We start from the raw sequence: 17281 nt of genomic DNA on the forward strand, positions 1-17281 counted from the left end.
TACATACATTGTAACAGTCACATTTACTTGCAGGCACTCCACAATTCATAAATGGTTTGTGCTCCAATACTTTTTTTTTTTTAACTGATGTTTTTGGTCTGGGAACTTTTAAATCAGTGTTATTCATAAGACTTAGGTTACCAAGTCAGCTACAAATGCTACCATTAACCATGTAAAGTAGAAAAGAGTACTATGGAGCCAAAAGTGGGTTTTAATTACTATATTTTATACAGGTGTTTTCAGACTTTGAACCCCCTAGAAGAGCTGGGACTTTTTAATGTTTTCTTCATTATTATTATTATTATTATTATTATTATTATTATTTGAGACATAGAAGGAAGGAGAGAAAAACACACACACCACAAAACATTGATGTGAGAGAGAAACATAGATCGTTCGCCTCCCATATGCACCCTGATCAGGAATCAAACCCACAACCTTTTTGGTGTACGGGGCAATGCTCCAACCAACTGAACCTGGCCAGAGGACAGAGGAGCTGGGACTTTTAAATGAGTGTGATAAATTCTCAGTTTGGTTTAGTTTACCTGTTTGTTATTATTGTTTTTAAAATTTCCCTCAAGAGTAAATTTCCCTCAAGGGTCCTGGGAATAAAACCTTCTGCTTTCCTTTTCCAGTGATATCACTTGTTATGTACCCACTCTGGAGCATGGCTCTCACCATCTTTTCTGTTTCTGCAGTAAACACTTTGTCCATTACAAGTCTTTTAAAGGACTTCTCATTAAAATTTTAAAAAATCTGTTAGGGATAGGGGAAAAATGAGAGTTGAAAACTTTTTTCTGTTTACACTATTGTGCAGTGGGAAAAAGAAATTGTACATAATGTTATGCAAAGGACAGATGGCTGCAAAGATCAAATCTTGGACCAAATCTGCCCTAAGATGCTCTAAGTGTGCTGGTCTATAATGACTGACAAAGGCTGGGGATGCACTTGAGAAGATGCCAGCACTGAAGGTGGGGGAAAAGGTGAAAAAGAGCTGAAGGGAGAGTACCTTTTCTACTTCTGGCTCCTTGGTAGAGATGGCCCTATGAGTCGTAGACCTTGTCTTGGATGTAAGGAGAGAACTGGGGATAAGGAAGCTCAGTGGAACAAAGTGGGGTTTGTCTCCTGTGGGTGGCCCTAACATGGAATGGTGGGTGTGGGTTGTGTGTTTGCTCATATTTGCCCAGCATCTCTCTTGCTCACCTCTTTTCCCAGTATATTGACATTTCTTGTTGAATGGGTAAGTGTCCAGATCAGGTAGATGAACCATTCTTGGAGGCATGGACTGAGTAGGCAGTGTCACATGTTCAGGGATGTAGCTTGACAGCTGGTTTTATTTGACTCTGCACACACTACTCACAAGGTTTTATAAGTAGTCATTCAAATGGAGGCACGTGAGCGCAAAAGAGGAACTAAAAATTGTTATATAATCGTTTAAATGTTTTTGACCAAATTTATTGTATGATAGACCTGTAAAATAATTATATTTTAAAAAAGCTATTTTCAAAAATAAAATTATCAAAGAAGCAAACTTCTGTGTATTAAATAACTAAATTGGTCATTTAAATATTATAATAATTAGTTCTTTTTTTGGTATATTTTCACATACTTATATCATGTGCCATGTTACTGATGTTATTCTGACAAATATATTTTTCTCCAACATGGCTTTATTTATAAAATTTTCATCACATTACCTGAAAACTTCTTTAAAGGTTTTTTTTGTGTGTGTTACTGAGTTTGAGATTGTTGATGTTTTGAGTTTATTCTCTGGTGCCAATTGAAAGAATACTCTTGATGCTTCCAGAGCAACTTCTGCTAAAGGGGACGGTACTTTCAGACTCTTAAAAACTGAGATGAAAAATGTCTCAGTTCAGATATTTTCACAAGAACTGTTGTTTTTTTTAAAACCTCTATTCGGAATACCTTTGTTCAATAAATTTTATAAGACAAAGATTGTCAAATAATTGCCTCTTTGATTCTTTTGACTCTTTTGCTTAAATTTAGATTCTACAAATTTTTTAGTGTTTCAATTTAATTCCTTTTTTTTTTGGTACAGAATATAGAGTTAGTTAACCCATTTAAAACCAGGAACGCTATAAAATGATTCTTTGGATAAGTTGAGTATTCCAAAGCATACTTACTGAATTTCACATTTTAAAACTCTGAATATTTGATTTTTTTAAAGTTCTTTGCTTGCTTTTATGGGGATTGATTTCGCTATCTTCTTATTTTCAAGTTTTGGTTTTAGTAATTGTGGTTTGCCAAAAGCTTCAAAAGCTGACCTTAAAAAATATCTATTTGTTGAAAGTTTTGACTAAAGCTTCAAGACTTCCAAAAACATTCGTATCGTTTTGTGGTAATTGGATTGATTTTCAAGGTAGATTATTTTTTTTTCTCTTTTTTAAAAAAATTTATTTTATTGTTTAAAGATAGTAGTACATATGTCTGCTTTTTTTACCCATTGACCTTCCCCCTGCCTCCCCTACTCACCGCCCCCCCCCCCCCTCAGGGTCTTGGGTCCATTGGTTATGCTTATATGCATGCATACAAGTCCTTCGGTTGATCTCTTACTCCCCCCCCAACACTCCCCAACCTTCCCGTGTACTTTGACAGTCTGTTCAATACTTCTCTGCCTCTGTATCTATCTTTTTGTTCATCAGGTTATAATGTTCTTTATTATCCATAAATGAGTGAGTTCATGTGATATTTTTCTTTCACTGCCTGGCTTATTTCACTTAGCATAATGCTCTCCAGTTCCATCCATGCTGCTGCAAATGGTAAGAATTCCTTCTTTTTTATAGCAGCGTAGTATTCCATTGTGTAGACGTACCATAGTTTTGTAATCCACTCATCTGCTGATGGGCATTTAGGCTGTTTCCAAATCTTAGCTATTGTAAATTGTGCTGCTATGAACATAGGGGTGCATATATTCTTTCTGATTGGTGTTTCTGTTTTCTTGGGATATATTCCTACAGTGGTATTACTGGGTCAAATGACAGTTTCATTTTTAAATTTTTGAGAAAACGCCATACTGTTTTCCACAATGGCTGCACCAGTCTGCATTCCCACCAGCAGTGAAGGAGGATTCCTTTTTCTCCGCATCCTATCCAGCACTTGTCATTTGTTGATTTGTTGATGATAGCCATTCTGATAGGTGTGAGGTGGTACCTCATTGTCATTTTGATTTGCATCTCTCGGATGATTAGTGACTTTGAGCATGTTTTCATGTGTTTCTTGGCTTTCTGAGTGTACTCTTTCGAAAAGATTCTATTTTAGTTCCCTTGCCCACTTTTTGATTGGATTGTTTATGTTCCTTTTGTTGAGTTGTATGAGTTCCCTGTAAATGCTGGAGATTAAACCCTTATCAGAGATAACATTGGCAAATACGTTTTCCCATACAGTGGGCTTTCTTGTTGTTTTGTTGATGGTTTCTTTTGCTGTGCAGAAGCTTTTTATTTTGATGTAGTCCCATTTGTTTATTTTCTCCTTAGTCTCTCTTGCCCTAGGATCTGTGTCTATAAAGATATTGTTACGACATGTGTCTGCAATTTTGCGGCCTATGGAGTCTTGTAGGATTTTTATAGTTTCCCGTCTTACATTCAAGTCCTTTATTCATTTTGAGTTTATTTTTGTGTATGGTGTAAGTTGGTGATCTAGTTTCATTTTTTTGCATGTATCTGACCAAATTTCCCAGCACCATTTATTAAAGAGGCTGTTTTGGCTCCATTGTATGCTCTTGCCTCCTTTGTCAAATATTAATAGAGTATAATGGCTTGGGTCAATTTCTGGGTCCTCTATTCTGTTCCATTGGTCTATATGTCTGTTCTTGTGCCAGTACCAGGCAGTTTTGAGAACCGTGGCTTGGTAATGTAGTTTGATGTCTGGTATTGTGATCCCTCCAACTTTATTCTTCTTTCTCAGGACAGCTGTGGCTATTCGGGGTCTTTTTTTATTCCAGATGAATTTTTGGAGAGTTTGTTCTAGATCTTTGAAATATGCCGTTGGTATTTTAATAGGTATTGCATTGAATCTATAGATTGCTTTAGGTAGTATGGACATTTTAATGATGTTGATTCTACCAATCCATGAACATGGTATGTTCTTCCATCTGTTTATGTCTTCCTCTATCTCTTTTTTCAATGTCCTGTAGTTTTCTGAGTACAGGTGTTGAGTGTTTCCTTCCACGTCCTGCATGGATTAGGGTTCAGGAACTGGAAGCAGAGCCGCACACAAATGAATATGAAAAGACAAGAGATAATTTGGAAATATTGGGGGACCAGGCGAGTAAGTCCAACTCAAGGGGAAGGACTTCCTCCCGTGCTCAGGCCTCACCAAGCTTTTATTGATCTGGGATGCACCCATAGCATAGCCTTTAGGCAGGTGACCCCTGGCAACAGGCAGACTAGCCCATCAGCAAGGGTTTACATAATAATAATAAATGGGGAAGTTGCTTCAGCTACCACTGTCTTGACAAACAGGTGGCGCCTAGCTCCGACCTTTGCTAGGGCTTCAAAGCACCCAGCCTTCGGGGGGTTCTCTGTCTACGCTTATCAGATAGTGAAGACAATAAACAGTTTCCCACATCTCCCCCTTATTTTTTCCTTAAGATGGCTTGTATCTGCAGACCAGAAATAAACATATAAGAACAAGTCCCAATTTCAATGTCCAACAGTTCTGAGTCCAAGTTTCAATGTCCGACAGTTCATGTGTACATGCCAGCAATGAAATGCTGGTTCTGGATGATGGAAAATGCAGGTCCGGTCCTCTCTGGTTTGGTCCTGGGCACCCTGCATCGACGCACAGCTGCTGACTGCTAGCATGGCAAGGTGTCTTCACCATCTCCATCTCTGAACTGTCTCTCCTGTCTTTGTGGCTAGAGCAATTTGGTCAGTTTCTCTCTGGGATCCGCTGCCGCAGGAATCCACGTGGTTTTGGAGCTGTTCTCTGAAAGTATACAAACGTATTCTCGACCAAAGGTTAATAAAGGAAATTTTACTTGGGGGATCCTTTTTCTATTTGCCCAAATAATTTTCCTTTGGCTTATTTTGACACCACATATATTTTTCATGGGTGTCTTGCTGTTAGCGTTACAAATGAAAAAAAATTTTTTTTCTAAATATAATAGTCACAGGATATTTTTCCTTACATGGTATTCTTCCACTATCCCCCCTTTTTTGATTTAATTATTAGGAGGCTTTTGGAAAATTTTTAATGCAGTCTAGATTACTTTAAATGTTAATTTTTTTGCACAAAAATATGACTGCTTTAGGTTCATAGCATGTTTTACCACGAAATGAAAATTTTGGTTAATACTTTTTGAGCCAATTTTAATTAATTTGAAAACTTGACAACTATTTTACTGTCAAATTTAATATTTTAACAATAATCTTAATTTACACTGTAAATATTAATTGAAAGGATCACTTTACGTCCTTGAGGAGGCCTGAGCATTCCTGTTGTTAGGCTAGATTTAGACATAGGGTCTGTTAGCCAAGCCTCTGTTTATCTGGATATTGATTTCAGCTGGACCAAGTCTCTTTTGTTATTTGGTTCCCGATCTGGGCTGGGCATGGGAAGCGAGAAGCAGCCATGGGGACAGGAGACCTTCCTCAGAAGGGGCGAGTGTTCAAGCCCCTGCACAATTGGGGGGGTGAGGATCTGTGCCCCACCTCTGTTGAACCCCAGGTTCTCTCCTACTGGCCCCCCGACTGTGCCTGTCTTAGGTCTCCCCACCCTGAGGGGTCTTACCGGTCATTGACTACCAGCCATCTCTGGGCCAAGTAGGGTGATGTGAGGTTCAGTTCTGTTTCCTTGTTAACCTATGTCCCTCTGGCCTCCATGCCCAGCAACTGCCTTTGGATCCCCTCGCCTGCTGGCGGGGCCCTGGCATTGATCATAGGGAACCCAGGTTTCTTCTCCAGAGAGGGCCCAGCTTACGCCATTGGGCAAGAGACAGATCCATGGTACCAGCTTTTCATGATCCCAGCTTGAACGGAGAGCTCAGGCAACAGCTGTAGACAATTGGAATCCTCTTGGCAAAAAAAGGTCAAGAGAGGTCAATACAGAATGCTTAAGTGCCTTCCCAGGAGGGAATAAATCCTTTCATGTCCTTAAAACATTCAAAGAATTAATTTGTAAGTTTGTTTGGGATAAATGCACAATATACTGTTGTAAAGCATCAAAAATTATTAATAAAACTTATAGAATAATACCATGTAAGAATATTCTTTGCTCTATGTCATGACAACTTAATTTTAAACTGGCTTTCTCAAGGTTTGGAATGAGGAACCTAGTTTGCAAAAAAAAAAAAAAAAGCAATTTACAGAAGCAGAGACAGCATGCTATCCAAATTACAGTTTTTGGATAAACACATTATCTAGAGTTCTTGAGTAACCTAGGTTAAACTTAGGCATGTTATCTAAATTACAGTTTTGGGTCTCCAGAACACTAAGTTGACATGCTAACTGGAGCGTTCTGACCTTGGGATAGCTGTGCTGTCCTTCCCTGTAAAGGAAAAATGTGCCTTCTAAGACCAGTATGAAACTTACAGTTTTTACCTGAATTAATTGTTACCATACTTCACTTTACCATGCCCCACGTTGGGTGCCAGATGTTGAGTGTTTCCTTCCACGTCCTGCGTGGATTAGGGTTCAGGAACTGGAAGCAGAGCCGCACACAAATGAATATGAAAAGACAAGAGATAATTTGGAAATATTGGGGGACCAGGCGAGTAAGTCCAACTCAAGGGGAAGGACTTCCTCCCGTGCTCAGGCCTCACCAAGCTTTTATTGATCTGGGATGCACCCATAGCATAGCCTTTAGGCAGGCGACCCCTGGCAACAGGCAGACTAGCCCATCAGCAAGGATTTACATAATAATAATAAATGGGGAAGTTGCTTCAGCTACCACTGTCTTGACAAACAGAGGTGGCGCCTAGCTCCGACCTTTGCTAGGGCTTCAAAGGCACCCAGCCTTTGGGGGGGGTTCTCTGTCTATGCTTATCAGATAGTGAAGGCAATAAACAGTTTCCCACAAGAGGTCTTTTACATCCTTGGTTAAGTTTATTCCTAGGTATCTTAATTTTTTTGGTGCAGTGGTAAATGGGATTGTTTTTTTCATTTCTCTTTTTGTGAGTTCATTATTGGTGTATAAAAAGGCCATAGATTTCTGGTGGTAACTTTGTATCCTGCTACATTGTCAAATTCATTTATTAGGTCTAGTAGTTTTTTGATGGAGTTTTTGGGGTTTTCTATGTATAGTATCATGTCATCTGCAAAAAGCACAGTTTTACTTCTTCTTTTCCAATTTGGATGCCTTTTATTTCTTCTTGTGTGATTGCTATGGCTAGTACTTCTATTACTATGTCGAACAGGAGTGGTGAAAGTGGGCATCCTTGTCTTGTTCCTATTCAAGGTAGATTCTTAAAGGGTTAAGCAAGTGAGCAGCAGAAAAAGAATGTATATTATGTTGAAGTATTTTTAATTCAACTTCAGTCTTTCAGAAATATTTCAGAAATTTGTTGTCACTGTGTATATATAAAAATCTGTATTCAGATTAAAATCACAAAAACAAATAATGTTCTACATTGAGCTTTTGTATTATTTGTAGAACTATCCAGATGTTTAACCTTCTAAGGCAGAATTCAGCAAACCTTTTCTGTAAAGGTCCACATAGAAAATATTTTATACCAGCGGTTCTCAACCTGTGGGTCGCGACCCCTTTGGGGGTGGAAAGACCCTTTCACAGGGGTCGCCTAATACCATTGAAAAACACATATATAATTACATATTGTTTTTGTTATTAATCACTATGCTTTAATTATGTTCAATTTGTAACAATGAAATTGGGGGTCACCACAACATGAGGAACTGTATTAAAGGGTTGCAGATTAGGAAGGTTGAGAACCACTGTTTTATACTTTGTGGGCCAGAGGTCTGCTGCAGCTACTCAGTTCTGCCATCATACCCTGAAAGTAGCTAAACAATATGTAAATGGATGAGTGTGAGTGTGTCTCAGTACAACTTTATTTATGTACACTGAAATGTGAATTTCATATAACATGAATTATTATTTTTTTGATCTTTTCTCAGCCAACGAGAACTGTTAAAACCATTTTTATCTTGTAGGCCATGCCAAAATGTGTGGTAGGCTGGATTTGGCCAGCATGTCATACTTTGCTGTCCCTTGTTATATGAATTGGATGACATAAATAGAACCATTAATGAAATAGGTTTCCTATTTGTAAACTGGCATGATCTGACTGCTTATAAAGCCCTTCTTTAGCTAAAGGAGCCAATATTTAACAGCTGTTGTGTCACCTCTTATATGTGCAGGAGAAACTTTATGGGGAAAAATGAGTGCAATTAAGTAGGATACTTATTTGATCTAAATGAAAAGTCATGCTTCAGAAAGAAATGCAAATTCTGTAATTGTGTAAATGAAAATTCTTCTGTAGCTGCACTCCCTAATGAGTTCTTCTGGGCACTGTCATCTTAAAAACAACTTTAAAGTTGGATGCTGATGTTTGGTCAGCAGATGTTTTCTGGTGTAGACAGGTCCATTCATATGAGTGGCATCCCATGGAGCATGACAAATGTGGATGAACATTTGCAAATTACACATTCATTAACTTTCTTAAGAAATGGAAATTCAGTACTTACTCATTAAATCTTTTCATTAAATCTGTATTTAACTTTTAGTTTGTTGCTAATAAAATTGTTTATTGCAAAATAAAAGTAATCAGTAAAATAAATATAGATTTACACCATTCAGTGAATGACAAAAATCATTATATTAAGAACTGTTAGATTAACCCTCTACATGTAACTCTTTCCCACATTTTATTCACAAGAGTCATGGACAGTAGCATACTCTGTTCCATCAATGAGTTGCATGATTTAAGGGAGGGGAGTGTTAGCAACCCTTGGACCTGAAAAGGGTCTGGGAAGTAGGTGTTTTATTGTTGATTGACTTCTATTTTATTTTACTTTAAAAAAATTTTTAAATATATTTTTATTGATTTCAGAGAGGAAGGGAGAGAGAGAGAGAGAGAGAGAGAGAGAGAGAGAGAGAGAGAGAGACATCAATGCTGAGAGAGAATCATTGATTGGCTGCCTCCTGCACTGGGAATCGGGCCCGCAACCTGGGCATGTGCCCTTGACTGGAATTGAATCTGGGACTCTTCAGTACACAGGCCAACGCTCTATCCACTGAGCCAAACCAGCTAGGGTGTTGGTTGACCTTTAGGTTTAATTTAGCCACATGGTAAAATGAGAGCACTGTTCACTGCATGTGTGTCTTGCACACACCAGATGAGATTGCAGCAGAAGCAAGACAGGCAAAATGGAGATATTTTAAACCAAAACTGGTTTATTTTAATGTAATGGTGAACCCTAATACTTAATTAAAAATGAAAGGACACATGTGAAATCGGATTGGACATTGAGACCGAAAATGTAAGCCAGTCCTGCAGTGATTGTATACACCAAAATCATTGGCATGTAAGTGTAGTTGTACATTTCTGGTTTCTATCCCAGAAATGTAGACTCAGTAAGTCTTGAGAAAACGCTAGCTAAGCACATGGGAGATTGAGGTGCTTATCTACCTCTTTAGTTCATTACCTACCATTTCTCTTTCTAGTTTCACAGTTGACACTACCGCAATTATTTTAGTTCTCCAGTGTCCTATTTAGCAGACCTGAATGTCCTTTTTTCCACATTCTTCTATCAGCCAAGAGGGCTGTTATAGCATATCTTTGAGTTGAAATTATGTTTATTGCTTTTTAACTCCTTTTTTTTTTTTTTTTTTTTTTTTTTTGGTAGACTGAGCATCTTGTGATAGTGGAGTCTAGGTCTCAGATAACGTCTATATTCTTAACCTGACACCTGAAACTTATGGCATCTGTTTAGTGATGATTATAGTATAAGATTCAAGGCAAGGGTCTTTGCATTGTTCCTCTTTGCCTTGAACTGAAAGTTAAGAGTGAATCAAAGTAGGATTTGTGTAGTCACTTCATGTAACTCATTTTACATATCAAGTTCTGCCTTTAAAATGTCAGTTTTCTCCAAGATTAATCAGTGTAGTGATTTTTTAAATTTCAGACTTAGAAATTGTGCTTTATAGCAGATGAAAAGAACCCCAATTAACAACCACTGGTTTATTTTAAAATAAAACAGCAACTGTGTATTTCCACAATCAGGATAGGGCTCAACAGTGAAGGTTGGAAGATACAAGAAGCCTCCAGCTTAATTAGGAACTGTCAGCAGTTCTCAGGTTTTTTTCTATGTCAGAAATGCTATAGGAATGGTTAGAAATCTGCTAAAGTTTTTCTGAGAGTTTGTGTCAGTTGGACATGTTTCGCACTTTTATTTCTTTATTTTAAAATATATTTTTATTGATTTCAGAGAGGAAGGGAGAGATAGGAAGAGATAGAAACATCAGTGATGAGAAAGAATCATCTAGCAGCTGCCTCCTGCACGTCCCACACTGGGGATCAAGCCTGCAACTCGGCATGTGCTTTGACCAAGAATCAAACTGTGATCTCTTGGTTCATAGGTTGATGCTCAACCTCTGAGCCACACCATCCTTTTAATTAAGATCTGGTAGAAGTCAGGTTAATGAGCAATGTTGAAACTTGGTATTAAATTTATTGGGAGAACATTGGTTAATAGCATTATATTGCTTATAAATATTGAATTTTAGTAAAATTTAACCATAATTACCTATTATTCTTTGAAATATAGTAGGCTTTCTAAAAAGAAGTATAATCTCTATAAGGCAGTATCTACACTAATAAAAGAGAAACATGGTAATTAGCGTACGACTGCTACCCTTCCCATTGGCTAATCAGCATATCCTTATGCAAATTAACTGTCAGCCAAGATGGCGGCCGGCAGCCATGCACTGAAGCGAACAGGGAGGCTTGCTTGCTTCAGTGACTGCGGACTCAAACGTTCCCCGCCTAACTTGCCGGCCTCTCAGCTGCAACTCTAAGCAACTATGTACTATGTTGCAAATAAGAAGCGAAACAAAACCCCAGAAACCAGCTTTCAGTCAGCCAGGTTCAGCCAGCCGGACTGCAACATTGTATCGATGTTTTCAGCAGTGAGGCCTCAGAGCTAAAGCTGGCCCAGAATAAAAAAAAAAAAAAGGAAAAAAGGACAGGTTGGGAGCTTCAGTCACCCGCCAGCCTGAAAACGGCCCTCAGCCCCTCACCCAGACTGGCCAGGCACCCCAGTGGGGACCCCCACCCTGATCCAGGACACCCTTCAGGGCAAACCAGCCGGCCCCCACACATGCACCAGGCCTCTATTCTATATAGTAAAAGGGTAATATGCCTCCCGGCACCGGGATCAGCGTGACAGGGGGCAGCGCCCAAACCCCCTGATCGCCCTGTGGCTCTGTGTGTGACAGGGGGCGGGGCCACAACCTCTCTATCCGCCCTGCTCTGTTCCTGACAGGGGAAGGCGCCCCAACCCCCTGATCAGCCTGCTCTGTGCCTGATAGGGGGGAGCTCCCCAATCCCCTGATCGCCCTGCGGCTCTGTGTGTGACAGGGTGCGGCGCCCCAACCCCCTGTTCAGCCCTGCTCTGTGCCTGATAGGGGGGAGCTCCCCAATCCCGATTGCCTGCGGCTCTGTGTATGACAGGGTGCAGCGCTCCAACCCCCTGATTGGCCCTGCTCTGTGCGTGACAGGGGGTGGCGCCACAACCTCCCCATCGACCCTGCCTTGAGTGTGACAGGGGGCGGTGCCCCAACCCCCCAATCGGCCCTATCCTGAGCGTGACTGAGGGTGGCATCGCAACCTTCCGATCCGCCCTGCTCTGTGCATGATGGGGCAGCGCCCCAACTCCCCAATCGGCCCTGCTCTGAGCCTGACCAGGGGCTGCACCTAGGGATTGGACGTGCCCTCTGCCACCCAGGAGCAGGCCTAAGCCAGCAGGTCGTCATGTCCTGAGGGGTCCCAGACTGCGAGAGGGCACAGGCCGGGCTGGGGGACCCCCCTCCCCCCCCTTCCCCCGAGTGCACAAATTTTTGTGCACCGGGCCTCTAGTATATATATATATATATATATATATATATGATGGGTGGGGGTCCATTGTATGATATCTCATTGTCTAGAATAGTGTCTGACAAATAATAGGCCCTTCAATATTTGTTTAATGAATAATGAACTTTATAGTAAAGTTTGAGTACAGCAAAATGGTTCTTTGATGCTTTAAATTTTTTTTCAATGGCAAATTTCTGCAGAAATTGGAGAGTTTTTTGAAAACTGAAACAGAATTGCCTATGCTATTCTTTCCCATACAATCAGTTGCTAATATGAAGAGTCATATTTATGCTTCTTGTTACTTTTGAAAATGTTCTTTTTCTTCTTTCTTTTTTTTTAAACTTCTTCAATTAATGAAAGGGAAACTTTAGTGAGACCCCAGGGCCATGGGTTCAGGCAGAAGGTGCTCTTTGGGTTGAGGAGATGTTGGAGGGGCCTTATTTAACCTTCTTGGGCCCCAGGTTGTTGATGTAGCCGCACTTCTTGCCACCATTGACAGTGCAGGAGCCCAGGTGGGCCTAATATTTGCAAGTCATCTTACCGCAATTGTACTTCTGATCTAGCTGGCAAAGGAAGGGCTCGATGATGCCACCCTGCCGACAAAGCACCAATTGAAGGGTAGACTCTTTCTAAATATTATAGTCTGAGAGTGCAGTCATCCTCCAACTGTTTGCCCACAAGAATCAGACACTACTGGTCAGGCGGGATGCCCTCCTTGTCTTGGATTTTAGCTTTGACATTCTCTTTGGTGTCACTGGACTCAACCTTGAGGGTGATGGTCTTGCCAGTCAGGGTCTTCACAAAGTTCTGCATCTGCTGGGGAGGGTGCTCTGCTGCTTCTTTGAAGACAAAGAACAAAAATGTTATCTTTTGACAAATGCATACTGTAAGCCCTCATGTGAGAACAATGCACAGCTTGTTTAGAACAGTGAAGGTCTTCCAGATAGGAAAGAATCCTCATCGTGAGCACGACCTGAATTTTTCATTCAATTTAATGAAAAGGCAAATATTTCGATCAGGAGAGGAATTCTTTCTGGAGACTAATAAGCAGAACAGGACAGTTTCAGTTGTGTGACTATTTATAGTTTCCTGATGTTTTAGTCTTTGATTTTTAGGATGCAATAAGTGTTGTCAACAAGCCTCAGTTGTATGGATGACAGTTTGAGGTGGTTGCCTGAGGCTTCTCTCTGAAGCCTCTTAGGTCACTCATGTAGTTTGGCCAGCTCTTTTGTGAAGATTATGGAGGCAAGGGGCAGAAGATTGCATATATAGGGTATTTGACGCTTATTATTTCCTTTGTTAATAACATTTGACTAATTTTCCTAAACATTTCTTGTGTAACAGCAAAGATTTAAAATATAGTACCTTAATATATTAGGCCCCAGTTGTCATTAACTTGTGTCAATTCTTTTTCTTGATCACATTTTAGATTTGATTATATTTATCTTAGAAAAGTCTATATAAGTGTCCCGATTTATTTTGGTACATCTAGATAAAGCTCTTTTTGCCTTAGTCCCTGATCTCTTAAATCAGCGGTCACCAAGCGGTGCTCGGCGGACCACTGGTGGTCCATGACGTCTGAAAGGTTGGCGACCGCTGTTTAAAATTACCCTAGTCAAGTATTACAGTTTCTTCCCCTCCCCAATCTTTTTTTGTTTTTATTTTATTTGTTTAATATTTCAAGAAAAAGGATTTTAAATATAATAATGTTACATGCAATGAACATTAATATTTCAAAGAAAACAGTCTCTTTGTGGTCTCCACTTTCGGTCCTCGGGTATCAGGGTTCATTCCTGGGAGTTTTCCATTGATTATTCAGAAAGTTTTTCTGATTTTATTTTTTTAAAAAAATACATTTTATTGATTTTTTACAGAGAGGAAGGGAGAGGGATAGAGAGTTAGAAACATCGATGAGAGAGAAACATCGATTAGCTGCCTCCTGCACACTCCCCACTGGGGATGTGCCCGCAACCAAGGTACATGCCCTTGACCGGAATTGAACCTGGGACCTATCCACTGAGCCAAACCGGTTAGGGCAGTTTTTCTGTATTTTAGTTTAATACCAGTTTGTTCCTGGGAGCATGTCTGTGCAGCATTGACTTACTCTGCTGCCATTTTTAATCTCTAAGTATTACTCTTTCTTAAAATCAACAATTGTATAGGTGAGCACAGTTTTATAGGTGAGGGGCTTTGTAATGGTATTGAATCTTGATAAAAATGTGAAGTGATAGGCCAATTACTAAAGCAGATAATACTGATTTTTGGCAAAATTGGTTGTGTGGAAGCATACATTAATGATTACCTGCCAAGTACAAATGCTTTTTAAGGGTACCAGAATTATAAACAGTAAACTATAGAAAGTAAGGTCAGTACTGAGCAGCATGATATTTATGCAGTATGTTTTTCAAAGATTCTTAAAAATCTTAAGTGCTTTCTGCATGGTATGGTACTTACAAATTTATTTGGGGTAGCCATTTTAAAAAGAGTTATTTCTTAAGTGTTCTCATTTTTTCTCAACTTCATTGCTTTTGAACATAAACTTCACTATTCAAAAAACTTTGTCTATTTAATTTATTTAAAATTTTTTAAAGATATATTTTATTGATTTTTTATAGAGAGGAAGGGAGAGGGATAGAGAGTTAGAAATATCGATGAGAGAGAAACATCGATCAGCTGCCTCCTGCACACCTCCTACTGGGGATGTGCCCGCAACCAAGGTACATGCCCTTGACTGGAATCGAACCTGGGACCTTTCATTCTGCAGGCTGACGTTCTATCCACTGAGCCAAACCAGTTAGGGCTATTTTAAATTTTAATGTAAAATTTCCCCCAAATGGTAAATTGGTCATGCCAGAACAAAATCCTTTCCCCAAATTGAAGCAGTGAGATAAACCTATTTACAGGGGTGGGCAAAAGTAGGTTTACAGTTGTTCCTATACAAAATAATACAATAGTTAATAAATAATAGAAGAACAAACTATTTTGTGAACACACAACTGTAAACCTACTTTTGCCCACCCCTGTATTTTGCACCTTTTATGTGCCAGACACTTAAAAGTTCAAGGGGTTGTAACAGATACAAAACAGATGAACTAACATGGAGACTCAAGAAGTAAAACATGGGGGTGTGAGTGGGGGTGCAGAGAATGGTGCTAAGCTCTAGAGAATACAAAAACAAGGGAAAGGGATAGGACTGGGAAGATGGGGACAAGAGGCCACAGTCCCTGCTCTACCACTACATAGAGTGTATTGGCTAGGCTACTTCAGGTCAGTCACTCTTTGGAACCTGTGTTCTCATGAATAAATTGGTAAAAACAATACATGTTCAACCTACTGCATAGGATTGTGTGGGTAGAAGAAATATTAATTAAAAGGCCTTATACAAATAGTGCATATAATAACTGTTAACCCTTTTTTTTAAGCATTAGCTTATTGAATCTTCACACTAATACTCTAAGTGCCATTGTCATGATTCATTTCTTGATTAATTCATCAGATATTTATTGAATGTCTATATGCTAGGCACTAGGGAAATAGCTAGGTTTTCAATAGACACAAAAAAAACCTCTTATTCTGATTGTGGTATAGTTGAAGAGATGTAGGGGTTAGTACCTCTCACAATGCTATATGTTTATATTTTACTAGAGGCCCGGTGCACAAATTCGTGCACGGAAGGGTCCCCAGGCCTGGCCGGCTGCCGGCTGGGGCCTTCCTTCATTCCGCACCACCTCCTGGTGGTCAGCGCACATCATAGAGAGCAATTGAACTCCTGGTCTCCCGGTCAAACTCCCGAGGGGACACTTTGCATATTAGCCTTTTATATATATACACTAGTAGCCTGGTGCACGAAATTCGTGCACTGGGGTGGGGGTGGGGCCCTCAGTTTGGCCTCCACCATCTCCAATCCGGGACCCCTCGGGGAATGTCTGACTGCCTGTTTGTGCCCACACTTTTAACAGATGACAGCTCCATTGTTGTTTCTTTCTTCTCATGCTTAAAACCATTGGAATTAGTAGGTATTCAAAGTGTGTATACATTCTGGGGGGACACCCTGAATATCTCTAGTCAGCGGTGAAAGGAACCAACAGCAGATTTGGAACCCCCAGACAGGGAACCTCGCTCACTCCCCGCATGCCTCACCAATTCATTTTCCATCTTCGCAGGCAGCGGGAGAATCAATGTTTTCTCTCATTAACTCGGACAAGCACGTCCTGTCACCCGCTGCCCGGCAGGAGTGCGCTAGGCCCCAAGCAAGCGAGGCTCAGTCAGGGCAGCCTTCACTCATGGGCGCCAGCACCCAAAGTGCACATCCCTCCTCTACAGTCACCCTGACTATTCCACTGTTTCACTGAGAGGACGGAACTCCTCACCGCCTCTGGGCTCTTGATCTTGAACGCTGACTGAAGACACCTCAGCAAGGGCTGCCCACGCCCACCAGGTGTGTCTGTCTGCACCTGCTCCTGCCTCAGCACCTGCATTAGCCCCACAGTGGTGATCTCGTTGCTGCACTGGCCTCCGCGGGAACAGGGCGTCACCACTCCACCCTCTCACTGTCATCTCACAGGCGCCTACCCTCAGCACCCAGAATACCCAGACACTTTCCAAAGGACGTGAGCGTGCTGGAGGGGACGTGTGCACATCCTGTGGGGGACTTAGGCATGCTGGGGTTGATGGAAGTGCGGCGGAGGGGCGGGGGAAACTTGTGCACGGCTTGGTCCGGGACTGTTGCAGGCGCGCGAGGGTGGCAGCGCACTGGGGGATGTTCACATGCAAGGGGGGGAGGAGAGGATGTGTGCACCGGAGGCCTGTGGCTTCGCAGATCTGCAAATCCCCGTGGTGCGGCCAGGAGGACGTCAATCTGGCCCGCCACGGTGGCTGTCCCTGCGATCCTGCACCTTCTGGGCCAGGAGGTGGGACTTGCGCAGCCACTCCTCAGCGCTGATGGCCTGCAGGCGCTACTTCAGCTCGGCCCGCAGGCTCCGCTTGGCGTGCTCACAGCTGCCACCGCAGCCATGTGGGGAGTACAGGCCACCCTCCGCAATCCCGCCTCCCCTGCCCAGAGGCTCTCCGCGCGCTGCCCACAGGCCCCGGAGCGGCCCTGGGCCGGGGCGGGGATGCCAGCGTGTGCTTGCTCACCCTGCCCCGGAGTGACCCGGGGCGGGGCGGAAGGCAGGGGCCCCGCCCCGCCCCAGCTGCCTCCTTGCCTTCCCATGCTGGGCCCCGGCCTGG

General features: G+C 41.5%; 1 protein-coding gene and 1 pseudogene across 2 annotated transcripts in view; one reads left to right on the forward strand and one right to left on the reverse strand.

Moving 5' to 3' along the window:
- CDYL (chromodomain Y like) overlaps nucleotides 1–17281 on the forward strand; it is a 235400-nt gene that overhangs the window by 79147 nt on the left and 138972 nt on the right. The window lies entirely within an intron of this gene.
- Nucleotides 12490–12865, reverse strand: LOC102441864 (annotated as a pseudogene).

Source organism: Myotis lucifugus, unplaced genomic scaffold (genome assembly GCF_000147115.1).
Source record: "Myotis lucifugus unplaced genomic scaffold, Myoluc2.0 scaffold_272, whole genome shotgun sequence".
Taxonomy (NCBI): domain Eukaryota; kingdom Metazoa; phylum Chordata; class Mammalia; order Chiroptera; family Vespertilionidae; genus Myotis; species Myotis lucifugus.